This window comes from Mustelus asterias, chromosome 26, assembly GCF_964213995.1.
Source record: "Mustelus asterias chromosome 26, sMusAst1.hap1.1, whole genome shotgun sequence".
In the NCBI taxonomy this organism is placed as follows: Eukaryota; Metazoa; Chordata; class Chondrichthyes; order Carcharhiniformes; family Triakidae; genus Mustelus; species Mustelus asterias.
The window spans coordinates 14769481-14787918 of NC_135826.1; the positions used below are offsets into that span (position 1 = coordinate 14769481).

At 42.7% G+C, this 18438-nt stretch overlaps 1 protein-coding gene across 4 annotated transcripts in view; it reads right to left on the bottom strand.

The window, feature by feature from the left end:
* Positions 1 to 18206, bottom strand: part of kdm4b (lysine (K)-specific demethylase 4B) — a 428138-nt gene extending 409932 nt beyond the window's left edge. For 2 of the 4 annotated variants that reach the window (XM_078198157.1, XM_078198160.1), the window contains exon 1: positions 18110 to 18206. The gene's annotated coding sequence lies outside the window, so the exon portion shown is untranslated. Of the gene's footprint in view, positions 1 to 17610; positions 17773 to 18109 lie in introns of those variants that run through there. The other 2 variants (XM_078198155.1, XM_078198159.1) reach the window with 2 other exon arrangements.
* Between the last annotated feature and the right edge of the window lie 232 nt (positions 18207 to 18438).

The window sequence follows — 18438 nt, forward strand, 5'->3', positions numbered from 1 at the left end:
AAATTGCCTTTGACATTCATAAACAGAAATTCACTTTCCCATTTTTGCCCTCTTGGAGGTCTCCGACTCCTCGCTCATCATTTTGTCTTCACCCAGTTTCGTCCATATTTTGCTGCCTGCGATTCGACAGTCAATGAGCTGATGCACTCGTCATCACGAGAAGCTCGAATCCTGTGCATTTTCGGCAGCGGTTCAGCAGCCAATGAATTGATTTACTTGTCATCACAAGAAAGCAGAGTTCCGTGTATTTTTGGTGCAGTTTGGCAGTTAATGACAATCGACTTTGAGACTCCTGGATCGATCTGTCAATCATGATCTGGAGACCACGGCTGTATGTTATGCAATTTAGACCAAATCCAGTTGGATGATTCCTACTACTAGCCTGGTGACATCTGCTTTTTCTTCTCATTTTGCTCATTCATATTTCTTCACGTCAATATCATTCCTAAGCAGCAATTCAATTAACCTTTTTTTTGCCCAAGCTTGCAGTGATAACACCACTAGCAAAATCAGAGTCTGCCTAGAAAATGGTTTCTGGAGACAAGAACCTCAATATGGAAAGTAACTCTTTCAAAAGCCAATGGTTGTGACATCATCAGTCCTGAAATCAAAGCCAGTTCCAGACTCCAGGTAAACATCACTATTGAAATCATCGTGGAGAAAAGTCACATGACCCAAGTGACCATTTTGAAATCACTATATTCCTTTGAGATCTGAAAAACCCTCAGACTGCTGTTTAACATCTAACTGGTGAACACCAAGAAGCAGAACTAAAGGCTGAAGACCACCCTGCTCCTCGAAGTCCATCTTTGCTGCAAGATTTCCCACCATCGCCAGCGGAACCGACCCAGCGCCTGCCTATCAACTTCACCTTGCCACTTCAGCACCAACTGTAAAGGGAACTTCCACAACTCCGATCTTTAGGCAGCTGAACTCCAGCTCCTACATGAAAGAGCTTGTCATTGGACCCTGATAATCACAAGATCTAATATTTATTTCTATGGTTCTTTTACTGTTACTATCCATAGTTGTAAAACTTCATTTTCTTCTAGCCCCACCCTCCTATTATGTGTGGGTGCAGTGGAGGGGAGGTTGTGAACACTTTTTCCCTGAATTTGAATGTAAAGAAACTAGCCTTCGGAGTTAATCATAATGCAACTTATCAGTAAACTGGATCGCACAAACTAAGGTTTGGGACATTGTGCCACAGCCTACTTTACAATTAATTCAAAATAACATCTTACAGATAGCTGGTGACAGGAAACGGTTTGCCTCTCTCCCCATTGTGGAGAAGTTGCAAGGTGGTACAGGTTAGTTAAGTGACTGGGCAAAACGTGATAGATGAAGCATAAATGGAGCAATTGAAAATTATTCACTTTGGGATGAATAGAAAATTATGAGTTTGATGAATAAAGACACTTTCAGAAAGATGATAAGTTAGCTAATGTTATTTAAAAGGTTTCGGACATCCTAGTACATGAATCACAGAATGTTCACATGAAGGTACAGCAAACAATTAGGAAAGTAAATTGTTGCCAGCCTTTGTTTCAAGAAATTTGGAGTAAGGAATTCTTGCTGACATTATGTAAGGTTTTGGTCAGACCACAAGAATGGGCTACTTGATGTCAGAAGCCACAGGGCCCACTATTGGCGATATAGGAAGGCTGCCATTCTGGAGCTGCCATAAATACAAGAACTACACTCCAACACTGTACATAAATCCAGAAAGTTGCACAGTACGAGTAAAGCTTCACCTACTGCACAGCCTCCCTGTTAAAGTACTGAGAAGGAAGTGTTGCTTGGAATTTTGACCTTGGTGTAAAGAAAGCAAGATATGACAATTGTGTCTTTTAATTGGTGCCATCTTTCCAAGACATTGCGAACAAAAAATTTGACCTTATTACAGTTGTCTCGAGCTTGTAGTGAAATCATCCAATGAGATGCACAAAGAAAATAAAGTAGAAATCAAATGTTTGAAAGCTCTTGCACTGCTCTAGGGCAATACAAATGTTTACTGTCTTCCTAAACTTTGGATTTCAAAGTTTCGTGGCAAGGAAGGGTTAGCAATAACATGCCTTCAGTTTTACGTTAAAGTGCAATTCAGCATCTTGGAATTATTTGCAGTTGTGTTAGCGACAGGTAAAACCCCTTTTTCAGCGTTCGTTTATTAGCCAGTGAAATGGGCGTACGTAACTAGCTGTAATGAGGACAAATACAATTCACATTTGACCTTGGTTCTTGCTCATGGCTCACAAAAATTTGGTGGAATTGTACAGGGCCAGTCCAAATATTCATTCATGGGATGTAGGCATCACTGGATAGGCCAGCATTTACTGTCCATCCCTAATTGCCCTTGCTGTTAAGGTAGTTCCAGGATTTTGATCCTACGACAGTGAAGAATCAGTGATATTGTTCCAAGTCAAGATCATTTGAGGGTAACTTGCATTGGAACACCACTTCTTGCATCTGCTGCCCTTGTCCTTCTAGATGGCAGTATTAACACATTTGGAAGGTGCTGTTGGAAGAACCTTGGTGAGTTGCTACAGTTGTTCTCATAGATGATGCACACTGCTGCCATTGCGCACTCGAGGTAAATGTTTAAAGTGTGCCAATCAAATGGGCTGCATTGTCCTTGATGGTGTCAAGCTTCTTGAATGTTGTTGGAGCTGTACTCATCCAGGTCAGAGGAGAGTATTTCATTACATCCTGATTTGTGCCATGTAGATGGTACACAGATTTTGGGGAGTCAGGAGGTAAGTTACTTGCCATAGGATTCCCAATCCCTGACCTGCTCTTGTAGTCAGTATGCACTTACTTCAGTTCTGTTTCTGGTCAACTGGTAACCCCTCAAGATGTTAATAACGTGGATCCCATGAAGGTAATGCCATTGAATATTAGGGTGAAATGGTTAGGTTCTCTCTGTTGCAGACAGTCATTGGCTGAAGCCTGCGTGGCACGAATGTTACTTACCACTTATCGTCCACATCTGAATAATGTCCATGGTTGTTGCATATGGACTCATCAGATACTGAAGCAGTCCAAGTCCTGAATGGTGCTGAAGATTGTGCATTTATTAGTGAACATCCCCACTTGTGACATTATGATAGCAGGATGGTCATTGATGAAGCAGCTGAAGACGGTTAGGTCTAGGACATTGCTGAAGAAATGCCTCTCGGAGTAATGTCCTGGGATTGAGATAATTGGCCTCCAATAAACATCCATATTCCTTTCTGCTATATTGGACTCTAACTTCAATTGTGCAAGAGCTCCTTGATGCCAGACTCTGGAAAATGGTCCCTTGATGTTAAGGGGAGTCACTCTCAACACTTGGGTTCAGCTCTTTTGTTCACGTTTGGATCAAGGCAGTAATGAGATCAAGAGCTGAATGACCTGGCAGAACTCAAACAGAGTACCAAAGATCAGGTTATTGCTGAGTTAGTGCTGCTTGACAGCACTGCTGGAGAATAAACTGATGGGGCAATAATTGGCTGGGTTGAGTTTGTTCTACCTTTTGTATTTGTCTTTTTGATTTGTAATATTTTCATGTTTTATCATTGACCTTTTTAAAGGAGGTTTGTATTTTAAAGAATTGACCAATAGCCCATATGTCCTTATTTTACAAGGCTATTTTGTAGTACTCAGCGTTATTTCTGTGTAATGTCTGACCAGTTATACCAAATCAAGAATAAACCTGCCTCATCATTAGTTTACAACAGAAGTTGGCCAATGCTGCGACAGAAACGTTCATATCTGTGTAGGATTAATACACAGTCATAGAGCACTGAACCTTCTGGACATGACCCATGTTCAATCCTGAGTTTATGTTGAGTTGACTGACTCAATAAAGATCATGGTATAAGATGTACTATCTTTAATGTCCCTTATCCAGGGAAGCAAAAGGTTTGCCCAAATTTCCACTACTTCAATGATATGCACTGACTTACTAGAAACCCAAGTAGAGAGGACAGAATTGCTGTTAGATTCTGAACCTCTTCCTCATAGAATCATAAAATCCCTACAGTGCAAAAGGAGGCCATTGGGCCCATCGAGTCTGCACTGACCTCAATCCCACCCTGGTCCTATTCCAGAAACCCCTCACTTACCCTGCTAATCCCCCTGACACTAGGGTTAATTTAGCATGGCCAACCAATCTAACCCGCACATCTTTGGACTGTGGGAGGAAACATAGAAAATAGGAGCAGGAGGAGGCCACGTGGCCCTCCGAGCCTGCTCCACCATTCATTATGATCATGGCAGATCATAAACAGTGAACCCAGAGGAAACCTATACAGACACAGGGAGAATGTGCAAACTCCACAAAGACAGCGACCCGAGGCCGGAACTGAATCCGGATCCCTGGCATTGTGAGGCAACAGTGCTAACCACTGTGCCACCGTGGCGCCCTAAACAATGGTGCCCAACATGGGTCTCGAACCCACGATCCTGAGTTTAAAAGTCGCATGCTCTACCGACTGAGCTAACCTGGCAGTAAAATCTGGAATTCAATTTCACCATATGCCGTGGTGGGATTTGAACCCAGGTCCTAAGAGCATTACTCTGGGTCTCTGGATTACAAATCTAGTGATAATACCACTATGCCACAACCTCCTCCTTATTGTTAACTAATTTAAAATATATAAAGAATCTTGAACGAGGCACGAAAGTACTGTTGGTGTTTGTGGAGTTGTTGTGTTCAGGTGCAAGAATATTAGAACAGGAAAGCAACGTACTAGAGTGTCTATTGTCAACAGTCGGTCAATGAGTTGGAAGCTGGGCAGCATTTGCCAGACTAACAGCACTTACTTACAAACAGCAAAATAAAGTTAATTTTAAAAGATTCTGAATTCAGCAACTTCTCTCAATTCAAAAGAGTGATTTCTCTAGCTAAATGATGCATGATGCAGCACAAATATAGAATCCCAGTCATTTACAGCAGACTAGGTAAGATTGGCAGAGAACCACTGAAACATCTCCATTCTGGCCCAGCTATACTGATTTCACTATATGCAGCTGCAACAAAAAACACACAAATTTGTTTTTCATAAATACAGGGTGTATCAAGCTTCTTTCTGAAGAAAGTTAGCCACCAGAAGGGTTTTGATTTCTATCTCCCTGTCTTGTCTTATTCGCTACCTACTCAGGGGATTATAGCACATGGACAAAACCTTCAAATTATTCGTTCTTCTGGGGTATTATGTTTTGCCCTACATAGTCATAACATGAAATCTAACACAACAAATCAGAATATGACTGATCGTCATGACACCGAATTCTAAAGAATGATTTTCATGTGGTATAACTATTCCATTGAGATTGTGTGTGTGATCTGCTGCAATATTTTCTAATTGAAGGCAGCATTGCAGTGGAAATGTGAGAAACTCTGCCAGGAGCCATGTGGAGCATCTTGATTTGATTTATTGTCAGATGTATTAGTATACAGTGAAAAGTATTGTTTCTTGCGCACTATACAGACAAAGCATACCATACATAGGGAAGGAAAGGAGAGAGTGCAGAATGTAGTTTTACAGTCATAGCTAGGGTGTAGAGAAAGATCAACTCAATGCATGGTAGGTTCATTCAAAAGTCTGATGGCAGCAGGGAAGCTGTTCTTGAGTCGGTGCATGATGCAGAAGATGACTAATTTGTAAGTAATTAGATCTAAAGAGTATTGTGTCATTGAGTACAAGTGCTTATACTGCATTGATGGTGGAAATGTTTAATTCTTTTGCATATTGCAATTACACAGTTTGCTCTCTGAAGTAGTTTAGGTAAATCAGAGCACAGTTCATCTACTAAAAATGCTTCCCTCCTTTGTCTCTCAAAAATCAAAGTGTGCCATTCAACGAATGTGCAGAATGAGCAAAGTTATTGATTCATTGGGGAGCTGAAAATTCATTCATTCGTTCTTTAAATGATCATCTTTGAGTCAGACTGCCTTAAAGAAGCAGACTATTTAAGCTTCGATAAAATGGAAAATGAATGTTTGCTGAATCCTCAGTAAAGACCTACAAGTCTTCAGTCTTAATAAAACAGGTAAGACAATCTTATATGTTGCCTTGTTAAACTCATAATCATGCCAGTTTTCCTGAATGGTAGTATTCGAGTATATATCTCAAGTATTCGAGATAAGGCAAAGGAGAATCCGAAGAGCTTCTACAAATACATAAAGGGCCAAAGAGTAACAAGGGAGAGAGTAGGGCTTCTTAAGGATCAAGAAGGTCATCTATGTGCGGATCCATAAGAGATAGGCGAGATCCTAAATGACTATTTCTCATCAGTATTTACTGTTGAGAAAAGCATGGATGTTAGGGAACTTGGGGAAATAAATAGTGATGTCTTGGGCAGTGTACATATTACAGAGAAGGAGGTGCTCGAAGTCTTAAAGCGCATAAAGGTAGATAAATCCCCGGGACCTGATGAAGTGTATCCCAGGACATTGTGGGAGGTTAAGGAGGAAATTGCGGGTCCCCTAGCCGAGATATTTGAATCATCGATAGTCACGGGTGAGGTGCCTGAAGATTGGAGTGTGGCAAATGTTGTGCCTTTGTTTAAAAAGGGCTGCAGGGAAAAGCCTGGGAACTACAGGCCAGTGAGCCTCACATCTGTGGTGGGCAAGTTGTTGGAAGGTATTTTGAGAGACAGGATCTACAGGCATTTAGAGACGCAAGGACTGATTAGGGACAGTCAGCATGGCTTTGTGAGTGGAAAATCATGTCTCACAAATTTGATTGAGTTTTTCGAAGAGGTAACCAAGAAGGTAGATGAGGGCAGTGCAGTTGATATTGTCCACATGGACTTGAGTAAGACCTTTGACAAGGTACCGCATGGTAGGTTGTGGCATAAGGTTAAATCTCACGGGATCCAGAGTGAGGTATCTAAATGGATATAAAATTGCTTCTTTACAGAAGCAAGAGGGTGGTTGTAGAGGGTTGTTTTTCAAACTGGAGGCCTGTGACCAGCAGTGTGCCTCAGCGATCAGAGCTGGGTCCACTGTTATTTGTCATTTATATTAATGATCTGGATGAGAATATAGGAGGCATGGTTAGTAAGTTTGCAGATGACACTAAGATTGGTGGCATAGTGGATAGTGAAGCAAGTTATCTCCAACTGCAACGGGATCTTGATCAATTGGGCCAGTGGGCTGACGAATGGCAGATGGAGTTTAATTTAGACACATGCGAGGTGATGCATTTTGGTAGATTGAACCAGGGCAGGGCTTACTCTGTTAATGGTAGGGTGTTGGAGAGAGTTACAGAACAAAGAGATCTAGGGGTACATGTTCATAGCTCCTTGAAAGTGGAGTCACAGGTGGACAGAGTGGTGAAGAAGGCATTCAGCATGCTTGGTTTCATCAATCAGAACACTGAATACAGGAGTTGGAATGTCTTGTTGAAGTTGTACAAGACATTGATAAGGCCACACTTGGAATACCATGTGCAATTCTGGTCACCCTATTATAGAAAGGATATTATTAAACTAGAAAGAGTGCAGAAAAGATTTACTGGGATGCTACCAGGACTTGATGGTTTGGGTTATAAAAGGAGGCTGGATAGACTGGGACTTTTTTTTCTGGAGCGTAGGAGGCTGAGGGGTGATCTTATACAGGTCTATAAAATAATGAGGGGCACAGATCAGCTCAGTCAATTGACAGATCAGTCAATATCTTTTCCCAAAAGTAGGAGAGTCTAAAACTAGAGGGCATAGGTGAGAGGGGAGAGATACAAAAGTGTCCAAAGGGGCAAATATTTCACACAAAGGGTGGTGAGTGCCTGGAACAAGCTACTAGCGGTAGTAGTAGAGGCGGGTACAATGTTGTCTTTTAAAAAGCATTTAGATAGTTACATGAATAAGATGGGTATAGAGGGATATGGGCCAAATGCAGGCAATTGGAATTAGCTTAGGGGTGTAAACAAAAGGGCGGCATGGACAAGTTGGGCCGAAGGGCCCGTTTCCATGCTGTAAACCTATATGTTTCTATGAACCAACCGAGTGAACCCACCTTTCGCGTGGCAACTTATCAAATGTCTTCTGGAAGTCAGATATACTACAGGATCCCCATTGTCCACCTTGCTTGTTACATCTTAGAAAAACGCAAACCAATTAGTCAAACATGTATTACCTTTCATAAAGCCATGCTGTCTCTGATGGCTTGCATTTTGACTTTCCCAATGTCCTGTTTTCAATTCTTTTAATAATGGATTCTAACAATTTCTCATAGGACTGTTGGGCTAGAGGAAATTATAAAGTTGGGAGGGACAAAGTCATGGAGAGATTTGAAAACAAGGATCAGAAGTTTTAAATCAAGATGTTACTTGATGGGGTGATAATGAGCACAAGGATGAGAGAAATGGGACTTGCTGCTATCTAAGACACAGATGACCTCAAGTTTACAAGAATGGGGGAGCTAGATTTCTTTTTATTCATTCATAGGTTCTGGGCTTCTCTGGCGATGCCAGCATTTTTTACCCAACCTGAACTGTCCGAGAGGTTGGTGGTGAGCTGCCTTCTTCAACCACTACAGTCCATGTGGTGTAGGTACACCTACAATGCTAATAGGGAGGGAATTCCAGGATTTTGACCCAGCAACAGTGAAGGAACGGCAATATGTTTCCAAATCAGAATGGTGAGTGGCTTGGAGGGGAACTTCCAAGTGATGGTGCACCTGCTTCCCTTGTCCTTCTAGATGGTAGTAGTCGTGGTTTGAAAGGTGATGCCCATGGAACATTGGTAAGTTCCTGCAGTGAATTTTGTAGTCTGATATAAGAGATTTGATTTATTATTTTCACATTAGCATAGTGAAAAGTATTGTTTCTTGCGCACTATACAAAGCATACTGTACATTGGGAAGGAAAGGAGAGAATGCAGAATGTAGTGTTACAGTCATAGCTAGAGTGTAGAGAAAAATCAACTTAATGCGAGGTAGGTCCATTCAAAAGTCTGATGGCAGCAGGAAAGAAGCTGTTCGAGTCAGTTGGTACATGATTGCAAACTTTTGTATCTTTTTTCCGATGGAAGAAAGTATGTCCAGGGTGTGTGGGGTCCTTGATTATAAGGCAGCGGGAAGTGTAGACAGTGACAACAGATGGGAGGCTGATTTGAGTGATGGACTGGGCTTCATTCACAACCATTTGTAGCTTCTTGCAGTCTTGGACAGAGCAGGAGCCATACCAAGCTGTGATACGAGAAAGAATGCTTTCTATAGTGCACCTGTAGAAGTTGGTGAGAACAATAGTGGACATTCCAAATTTACTTAGTCTTTTGAGAAAGTAAAGGCATTGGTGGTCTTTCTTATCTATGGTGCCTGCATGGAGGGGCCAGGACAGGTTGTTGGTGACGTGGACACCTAAAAACTTAAAGTTCTCGACCGTTTCTACTTCGTCCCTATTGATGTAGACAGGAGCATGCCCTCCACTATGCTTCCTGAAGTCAATGACTATCTCCTTTGTTTTGTTGACATTGAGGGAGTGATTATCGTCGCACCAGTTCACCAGATTTTCTCTTTCCTGTATTTGTCTTGTCATTGTTTGAGATCCGACCCACTACAGTGTCATCAACAAACTTGAAAATCGAATTGGAGGGGAATTTGGCCATACAGTCAGAAGGAGTATAAGGAGTATTGTAAGAGGCTGAGGACACAGCCTTTGGGAGCACCAGTGTTGAGGATGATCGTGGAAGTGTTGTTGCTTATCCCTACTGACTGCTGTCTGTGCGTTACGAAGTCTAGGATCCAGTTGCAGAGGGAGCAGCTAGGCCCCAATCCACAAAGTTTAGAGATGAATATCATAGGAATAACGGTGTTAAAGGCTGAGCTGTAGTTTATGAATAGCAGTCTGACATAGGTGTCTTTGTTATCTAGGTGTTCCAGGTTTGAATGTAGGGCCAAAGAGGTGGCGTCTGCTATGGACCTGTTGCAGCAACAGGCTAACCGTAGTGGATCCAGGCTGTCTGGTAGGCAGGAATTGATTTGTGCCATGACTAACCTTTCGAAGCACGTCATAAAGTCAGAGCCACCTGACGATAGTCGTTAAGGCACGATGCCTGGCCTTTCTTTCGTACCAGGACGATGGTGGTCTCCTTGGAGCAAGTAGGGACCTCAAATTGGTGTAAAGTGTAATCCTAACTAACTCAATCTCTCTTCGTACGTCAGTCTCACCATCCCATCCCAGGAATCAGTCTGATAAACCTTCACTGCATATCCACAACAGCAAGAACACCCTTCGCCAGGGCCCTTAATAACTGCAGCAAGACATCCTTGCTCCTGTATTTGAACCCGCTCACTATGAAGGCCAACATACCATTTGCCTTCTTCATTACCTGCTGCACCTGGATACTTACTTTCAGCAACTAGTGTACAAGGACCCACCCAGGGCTGATTGCCCATTTCCCCCTCTCAATCTATACCCATTCAGATAATCTGCCTTCCTGTTTTTTGCTACCAAAGTGGATAACCTCACATTTATCTACATACTGCATCTGCCATGCATTTGCCCACTCACTCAACTTGTCCAAATCACATTGAAGCAGCTCACCCTGCCACCCAGCTTTCTGTCAACTGCAAATTTGGAGATATTACATTTAGTTCCCTCATCTAAATCATGAACATACATTGTGAATATTTGGGGTACTAGCACTGCTCCGTGGTATCCCACTGACTAGACACTGCCTGCCAGTTGGAAAAAAGATCTGTTTATTGCTACTCTTTGTTTCCTGTCTGCCACCTAGTTTCCTATCTATCTCAATACACTACCCTAATCCCACGTGCATTAATTTTACACACAGACCGGATCTGCTTAATTTCGCCTCGAGGGACAATACCTTCACCGCAGGAAGCACGTTGAGTTCATTTCTACAAATATGTCAAAGAATTAAGTTTTGAAATCGTAGCTTATTATTTTATCCCCAGATGTTTTAATGCTATCTTCTGTGTTCAACTCGATTTTCCACAGGTGGGAAACAAACAGGTCAAAGACCAAAAGAGGCAAAAGTCCTGCAGTTATCCAGGATTGCTTTCTCTTAAAACACAAACTAACTTTGCTGATATTCATTGATACTGCCCCAACATAGCAACATTTAACAGACTTTTCTCCAAAGGAAAAAAGGAATGGTGGCAGCAAGGATACAAAGTTATCAAAGATATATAAAAGCTGAGTAACAGGCAACAAACAGCAGTGAACAATTGTTTTTCAGACTAGAGGACGGTGCAGAGCAGGATTCTCCAGGTTCAGCATTATCACCACTGCTTTTCTTGATCCAGATTAATGACCTTGACTTGAGTGTATGTGGCACAAATTGAAAATCTGTCAGTGACACAAAATTTGGAAGTACTGTGAACTGAGGACAGTGATAAACGTCAAGGGGACAGAGACAGACTGGTGGAATGGCAAGCACCTGTTAGATTAAACTTAATACACAGAAGTGTGAAGTGAAACATTTTGGTAGAAAGAATGAGGAGAGACAATATAAAGGACAGATTTCTATAGGGGGTGCAAGAGTAGATGAACCTGGGAACCTGTGTACAAATCGTTGAAGGTGGAAGGGCAAGTTGAGAAAGCAATTAAAAAGGCTTACAGGATCTTGAGCTTTATAAATAGAAGTATGGAATGAAAAAAAAGGAAGTTATGGTGACACGCTGGCTATGATTAGATCGATGAAAAGGAAGTTATAAAACATCAGTTCAACCTAAACTGGAATACTGTGTCCAATTGTAAGCACCAATCCTTGGGAAATATGTGAAGGATTGAAGACTGCACGGATAGGATTTACAAAAAATGGTTCCAAGTATGACGGATTTCAGTTACGAGGACGGATTGGCAAAGCTGGGGTTTGTCCTCCTTAGGTAGGAGAAGATGGAGAAGAAATTTGATCATGGTGTTGAAAATCATAAGTGGTCAAGCAATGGAGAAAAGCTGTTCCCACTGAAATAAGGGGCAAAGAACCAGATGACACTGATATAAGATGAATGGCAAAAGGACAACAGATGTTTTTAATGCACCAATTGGTTGGAAACTAGAATGCATAACCGGAGAGCAAAGTGAAAGCAGATTCAATCGTGGCTTTGAAAAGGGAACTGGATAATTATCTGAAGAGAAAGTTAGGCAAGGTTATGAGAAAAGTTGAGGAGCGAGATTAGCCAGCTTTTTCTTGGAGAGTCAACAAGGGTGCAATGAGCTAAATGGCCACCTTCTGCACTATAACCATTCTTCAATTTTCTCCTTCTTCAAATTTGCTGCCCTTAGGAGTAATCCTAAAGGAAGCAGCAGCCCTTCTGTACTCAATTACCCATCCTACATGAATGAACCTCACAACAAATGTTACTTGTTATTGCAACTTCTGCAGCTGTCCATCTGTTCAATCACTCCCTCATCTCTGGATGTGATGTCTGTGTCCCCAGTAAAATCAACATTCTCTCCCAACCGGTCATTGTCCCATCTTCATTCCCATGGGTCCAGAGGGGTGACGACTTGAACGTAGCTGATGCAAAACAGGTTTTAGCCATTCATCATTGGATCTGGCTAAACAACATCAAGTATGATCAGGTCCTGCTCTCCTCTGCAGAAACTACTCATTATGCCAAGGTCACCTTGAATGAAAAGATTACCTACATCTTACCTCAATACCAGCTGTCTCCTTAAACCATTCATCCTGACCCTCCAACCTCACTTGCAACAAGTTCAAGGAGCTTATGGACATCTCCATCATGAAGATTTATGATCATCTATTCAGTTGTCTCTCCATCATTGTTCCTTCCCCTTGGCCATCCCACCCACTCCATGTCTCACTCTTAACTAATCTTTCTTCAGTTTCTCTAATTTCTTTGCTCACGCTCTGTTAGAGCTCCTCCTACCCTATTCCCACTGACCACCCTCTGGTTCTCATGTTAGCTAATAATGAATTATAGATCGTCATAGCTCTTACCAAAGTTACAAATGACATCCTATGTGACTATGACATTGCTAAACTATCCCTTCTTTTCCTTTTCAACCAGTCAACATTTGCTTGGTTCCATTCTTATCTTTCTAATCATAGTCAGAGTGCCACTTGCAATGGCTGCTCCTCACACACCCTTACCTTTGCCCAAGGGACCCCTCCTCCTATTTTTCATGCAAATAAAGCCCCAAGGCAACATCCAACTCCATCCCATCAACTCCATCTTCTCTCTGGCAACTGTCTGAGCTTAAGCTAGAATGTTCCCCATCAGACTGTCATATTGACTCCAAGGTGAGCTTCTGATCACATGTTCAAACCACCACCTATTCCCCCTCATCTGTCACATCATCTGACTTCACCATTGCGTTTGCTGCTGAAACCCACCATCATACTTTTATTACCTCTAGACGCGACTGAAACTCAACTATCAATCTCTACACTCGACTATTCAAATGCACTACTGCTCAGCCTCCATAAACTTGAGCTCATTCAAAACTCTGCTGCTTCTATCCTAATTTGTACAAAGTCCTGTTCATCCATCATCCTTACACTTGTTGATTTATATTGGTATTAGGTCCCTGAATATCTCAAATTTAAAATTTTCATTCTCATGTTGCAATAATTTCACTGTATTTCTCTTCCCTCACTTGGACTTCCTTCAGCTCTTCAATATTCCAAAAACTCTGCTTTCCTCCAACTCTAGTCTCTTGCATATTCTTCGCTTTCTTGTCCCCACCATGCCTTCAGGTACATTCCAGTTCTGGAATTCTGTTCCTAAACCTGTCTGCTTCTCTTTCCATCTTTAAGATGCTCAAAACAGGCCTCTGAGCAAGCATTTATTCTCTCCTCTGAATATCATTTTCTTTGGCAAGGTTAATATGTGTGTTTACAGTTCTGTAAGGTGAAAATGAAAGGTGCAACATAAATGTAATTGGCCATATCTGGAGGGCATTACATTGAGCTGGATTAAGCCCAGCCCTAATTTAACATTCACAGATCAGAATTTTCAGGTGTCACTGGTTGGCAATCTGAAATGGGAAGGCTAGTTGATTTTTCTCTTCCCTAGCCCTAGCTGTGAAATCAGCCTTACCACTAACTAGAAAAGGATCAAATCTAGCACACTTCAGCTACACATTCTTTTAGCAACAGTTTTAAATCCATATTATCAAGCTTGAAAAATTGCTAAAACAGTTATGGGGGGGGAAGAGCAGAATACAGTAGTTCAAAAATTAAGTACATAGAGTACCTATAGTGGAGAAGGAGGCCATTCGGCCCATTGAGTCTGCACCAAAAACAATCCCACCCAAGCCCTAACCTTGTAATCCCACGTAATCCCCCTGACACTAAGGGGAAATCCCACCCAGGCCTGTTCCCCTAATCCCAAATATTTACCCCGCTAATCCCCCTCACCTACACATCTTGGGACACTAAGGGGCAATTAGCCAATCCACCTAACCTGCACATATTTGGAGTGTGGGAGGAAACCGGAGCACCCGGAGGAAACCCATGTAGACACAGAAAGAACGTGCAAACTCCACACAGACAGCGACCCGAGGCCGGAATTGAACCGGGCCCCTGACGCTGCGAGGTAGCAGTGCTAACCACTGTGCCACCCTACATGTATAAAAAATTGGTACAAGCCTGTACACCTCCCTTCACCACCACTACAAATTTTGTTTCTCCCAGAGTTCCCCATAATATCCAGAGAGAAAAAATAGGCACTCTGATACCTGGTTAGTATCTTTTATACCCATGTGGCCCTGAAATAACCTTCCAATTTCCTTCTTTAGCTGCCATATGGCATTACCTGGCAGTAATGCATCGGTAACGTATTAATGACCAGATACACAAGCTTCTCTACCACCACTGTTGTAAATCACAATTGTCGTGCATACCAATTACAGGAGTAATAAACCAAGTGTTAATACCAGACTTACTAAGCGTATTAGCACCAAAATTGCATAGCAAAAAAACTCAGTTCAGTCAATTCATTTTAATGTGCCTAAACCCTCTTGAATTACACTCTTAATTCATTGCGTCTATTGCTCCCATCACTACCAGTAGCCCACCCTAGCGTTAAAAGGTTCAAAGTGCTTGCAAAGACAAAACCTATAATTGCATTGCAGGGCATTTTATTTCTACAGTTCAGGTTTCACAGCACAAACATTTTTTGTGGTCACCATTACACCGAACAGAAACTCTAGTAACAACAATGATCCCAAGTTTTTTTTTTTGGGGGGGGGGAAGGTTTGCAGCAAGATTGGGAAAGCAAAGTGATAGGAAATTCAATAGTTAGGGAAATGCACAGACTTCAAACAAGTATGAACTCAGGATAGTACATTGCCTCACCAGTGTTAAGGTCAAGGAGATCCAAGAATACTGAGAGAAGTAATAGTGGAAATTCCAGAAGAACTGGTAATAATCTTCCAGTCCCCTTAGATAGAAGGTGGTGCCAGAAGACTGGAGAACTGTAAATATTACAGCTACAAGAGGATTCAGACAGGCTTGTTGAATGGGCAGGCATGTGGCAGATGAAATTTAATCTGGAAGTATGAAGTGTCTTAGCAGTGAGAATGAGGAATGGCACTATAAAATAAAGGATTAAATTTTAAAGGGAGTGCAGGAGCAGAGAAACTTGGGGGCATACGTGCAATAATCATTGAAGGTAGCAGGGCAGGATGAGACAGATAAATAAACACAGAGGATCCTGGGCTTTATATATAGAGTAAGAAGTCTCACAACACCAGGTTAAAGTCCAACAGGTTTATTTGGTAGCAAATACCATAAGCTTTCGGAGCAATGCTCCTTCGTCAGATGGAGTCATAGATTACAAAGGAAGTTAAGGTAAACCATTATAAAACACTGATTCAGCCTCAACTAGAGTATTGTGTCCAATTCTGGGCACCACACTTCAGGAAGGATGGAAAAGCATGAGAGCGGGTGCAGAGCAGCTTTAATCATTTCCAGGGATGACAGGTTTCAGTTATTTATATAGATTGGAGGAGCTGGGAACATTCTAGTAGAAGAGAAGTTTGAGACCAGATTTTATCAGAGGTTCAAAATCTTAAAAGCTATAGACAAAGCAGATCGGGAGAAATTGTTCCCATTGGCAAATAGCTTGAGGACCAGAGGACACCAATTTAAGGAAAATGGCAAAAGAACCATAGGCTTTTTATGCAGCAAGTGATTAGAATCTGCCAGTGTGTAGCAGAGGCAGATTAATTGTGGCCTTCAAAGCAGAATTAGGTCTAAAGGAAGGAGAGTGGGACCAGTGGAATTGCCCTTGGAAAGAGCTAGCATGGACACACAGGCCAAACAGTCTCTTCTATGCTGTAACCATTCTATAAATCTCTATTTAGGCAGCCATGACAGCAACAAACAGCTTGCAAAAAATATTATTTTTCATTAACCTTCACATTTAATACTCTGTTATTTTAACGTTATGGCAAATACAACTTTCAGAGTTCTACATGGTTCAAATTGCAACATGTTCCTAACCATAATACCTTAGCTCATGCTTCATAAATAAACTAACCCATCTTCCATTTGAACCATTTACAATCAGACACCATGTCTAGAAATTCACAACTAACCCGGCAGAGAATAGCTGGATCCTTGAATGGGAACTCAAGCTCATCAGAGATGACAACAGGTATGTAACTTATAACCAAGCCTAAGAGTTTAAAACTGAAATATATATGAAATACACATTTCACCCAAGTTGTTCATTTAACAAATTCTTAGCCTTGGGACTTGCATTTCCCACTTCAAACATTTTCTTTGAACATTTTCCTAAAATCAGGCCATCATGCCACCGCAATCTCTCTTCTACCCTCCTGCTTGCTTCTTTTAAAGCTTTTTCACTTCCGTCTGAAACAGTAATCAACGTATCGTTCCATCAAGTCACACAGGAAAGAAAGAAAATTAACATTCACGGAGTTGCAGCATTGGTTTATACTATGTGAGAAGGAGCAAGACCCGGGTTCATTGTTTTTGATCACCCTCCAGAGCATGGAGACCAAGCACACCATTCACACCCCAAGCGAAGTTAAAAGACAGAAAAAAAAAACCAGACAATGTTGGAAATCTAACAGGGGCAGAAAATGCCTGAAAAATATATGTCAATAGCTTGATTTGAAAATAGGAGCAGCTGTGACTTTGGATGTAAAAACCCTGTGTCCCAAATCTTGAAACATCTGAAAAGCTGAGTGAGGAGGAGGGAGTCAATTCGGGTGTAGACTTCCACCTCCCTCCATGGATCACTCACAGACAAAATGAAGACAGGTTGGGCTCCCCTTTCAGCATTTCCAACATTTTCTGGTTTGAGCCCAGATTGCAGGTTGACATATAACTAACGTCCTGTGTTCACAACAGTAAATGCTGGGGGAGGGGGAAGAGATCACTCAGTCCCCCATCAAATAATAAGCAGATCATTACAGCAATAAAGAGGAGGAGGGGGTGTAAGTTAAAAGCTGTTTCCAGAGGGTCCCATCCCTTTCCAGAGGGTCCCACTCTGTCCCCATCCCCCCTCCGCTCCCACTGACAGTTGCTGACACTGGCTCTGAGTGAGCCATACTCTCCCTCTGGGCCTAAACCCCGAGCGGGGCCTCTCAGCCGCCCCCTCCTCCTCCTTCCCTCCCCGGCTCGCACGGAGACGCGAGGCCGCTGTCAGCCGTTACTCACCCACAAGGGGCCAGCTGCCCGCTCACTCCGGCAGCTGCCGCCCGCTCACTCGCACGGAGAGGGGGAGGGGGGGGGCAGATGGACTACAGCGCAAAAAAGACCCGAGACCACAACTCCAAACTCAACCGAACTTGCCAGCAGCAAAAGCCCGCCCCCGGCCCCGCCTCTCCCCCTCTCCATTGGTGCCGCGGCCTGAGCGACAGACGGCGCCGTCCCGCGATTGGTCCTTGCCGCCGTCAGTCACCCACCCCCGAGCCCCGCCCACCCCCGGCGGAGGTGCTTCCGGTTATCAGGCTTGGTTGCAGAGCGCGTGGAGACTACGTGAGAAAAGCGGCCGCCGCACGGCTGGCAAACCCCTCCGCCCTGCAAAAAGTAGTGCCGTATCCCAACCTGCAGATTTGTGCGAACTCCTGCAATCTTAACCGGTGGCCCTGGTTACAGTGAATTAATTCTCACTTCTCCCCCCGCCTTTTCTTGGGCAATGCTCGCAACTACTCACATTTACCAAAGGAGGCAGGAGGACTTGTATTCTGGAAGATATTATTGCACGAAGATGAGCAAAGCTCCCCCTCCAGGTTGCTATCATTGGTGGAGATGAGTCACTGGGAGCATTGAGGAAGGTTGCTCTTGGCAGGATGGATGCAATTGGCTCTTCCCACCACCCATCATCTAACCCCAGAGCCCCATCTCCTGGGCTTGACAGGTTAATGGAGCAGTTGGAGGCAGCCTGTAGGAAGATAGATATGCAGCTCCCATCATTAACCCTGCAGCACACAATACAAACGCCTTACATTTCCCACTAAAAATAAATACCTTTAATATGCCTAT